This window comes from Zea mays, chromosome 8 (genome assembly GCF_902167145.1).
Source record: "Zea mays cultivar B73 chromosome 8, Zm-B73-REFERENCE-NAM-5.0, whole genome shotgun sequence".
NCBI lineage: Eukaryota > Viridiplantae > Streptophyta > Magnoliopsida > Poales > Poaceae > Zea > Zea mays.
Window position 1 is genome coordinate 27680526 of NC_050103.1, and position 1926 is coordinate 27682451.

The 1926-nt window shown below is 38.8% G+C and overlaps 1 long non-coding RNA gene across 1 annotated transcript; it reads right to left on the reverse strand.

The window, feature by feature from the left end:
- Window positions 1-558: 558 nt before the first annotated feature.
- On the reverse strand, window positions 559-1660 carry LOC109941967 (uncharacterized). Its single transcript, XR_002264429.1, has 3 exons — window positions 1590-1660; window positions 862-950; window positions 559-572 (listed from the first exon to the last, which is right to left on the reverse strand). It is a non-coding gene; the product is annotated as an uncharacterized lncRNA (long non-coding RNA).
- Window positions 1661-1926: the final 266 nt, after the last annotated feature.

A 1926-nucleotide genomic window follows, 5' to 3' on the forward strand; every position in this document is an offset into this window, starting at 1 on the left:
AAGATTACTGAAGTTTACTATTCTAGCTAAACAACCACTTGGTAAATATATATAGGTCTTATAGGAAGCCCCTTTGCACTATGTGCCTTATTGAACTGGAACAACTCAAAGTATTTGTTTTTGCCCTCTATCTCTGACTTTCCATCAGCCGGGAAGATGCCATCAGGGAAGATCTAAAAAACAAAAAGGGAAAATATTGTTGAACAAAACTAAGAAGGAAATCAATTAGATCAGAATAATTGAATCCAGCACAGAACCATCTCAAACTACTGAAATATGGAAGAGTGCCAGTTGTTGATCTACTCTTCAAAAAACTCTCGCTCGTGCAGAAGCCATGCAGGCACAACACCTTGGCTCTCTTGTCCTGCTTCATGAGCTCAACTCTCCTAAGCACAGCGTAAGTTTAGACAAACACAAGAAACTTCAGACCCGGAGGACATGTGAAAGCTGGTACCTACCACTTCAAGGCTCCATGTCGCTTTCACCCAACTCCAGTTGTACCATAACTCGAGCACAACATGACAACATGTTGAAAGAAGAGAAGAGGTTGTGTTACCAAAGTCTGGGAAGTCCTGCAGAAGTAGATCACTCACATAAGAAATGATTCTAATCCCAGGAACACTTAAAACATATTAAATACTACATGCTCCATGGTTTGTTGACTTTGCTTCTTATCTTATAAAGATTAAAAAACTGGTGTGTACTGAATACTTGTTAATCGAGCAGAAATGGTTACCCAACTCAGAACAATGAAAACAACAGATATGTCTTAGTAGCAGGCAGATGAATTATTGTTGTACCTATATGGTTGAAGAAAGAGAAAAAGATGGATGGTATGCTTGCTCACGGTCTCAAACTAACCTTGTATCCGAGGGGGCAGAAGTGGAAGGAGTCTAGAAGGCTGAAGAATGATGCAGTCATATGCAGACTTGAAGAATTATGGACATAAGCTGCACATATACATGCAAATGCATTACACAAATAGATACAGGTCTGCAAAACCACATAACCAAACTACATTTCTTTCTCCGGAACGCAGTCCAAAACAAATAGATATAGGTCTGTATTTCATGGATTAAAACATCAAAGGATGTAGTAAACTCTATAGAACTACTTGTGCGTCCAAAAAAGATTCTTGCGCAAGAATATAGGATAATATGCTATCAAGCACACAGAGACATCGAAAAGTTGCAGACTTGAATGAAGCACCGAATAGAAACAAGAATAAATACAACTAAAAAATGTATGTACTACTTGAATAATCTACTTGCATAATCAAGCATACATAGACATCTGGTAAATAATAAACAAGAATAAACACTTCCTTCAATCAGTAGAGACATTTGGCAGTCCTAGAATCGAAGTAAACAGTGTAACCCCTATCTGTATTTTGGTAGTCCCAGAATCGAAGTAATCGAACTAAAATCACAGTCCTAGAATCGAAGTAATCGAACAAGAATAAACACTACAGAAGACCACAAGCAGTCCCAAAATCGAAGTAACCAAACTGAACAGTGTAACCCCTATCTGTATTTTATGGATTAAAACATCACAGGAAGTAATCGAACAAGATGTTGCTAGCCATAAACCTTTTTCTTGAAGCATGTTTCTGCGCTCCTGGACCAGTCTTTGCTCGACGATATGACAGTGGAGACAATGCTGATCTCGACTCCGCCTGATAATATGCCCTTGAACACGGTACATGTAGGAAAAGTGTTGATGTTGCTAAAATCTTCACAAGCGACTTCAAGCTCAGCTCTGTTCAGCTTTTGGGCACCTGAATACAGGAAATAGACCCGTGATCTCTTCCTGTGATGTAGTAGGCTATAATCTTAGCTGAGTGGCTAAAACCAATTCGTCCAATGTCATGTTCCTTAACCCAGAATCAATATTGAATAATTCAGTGGTTCGCAAGAATAGGAATGT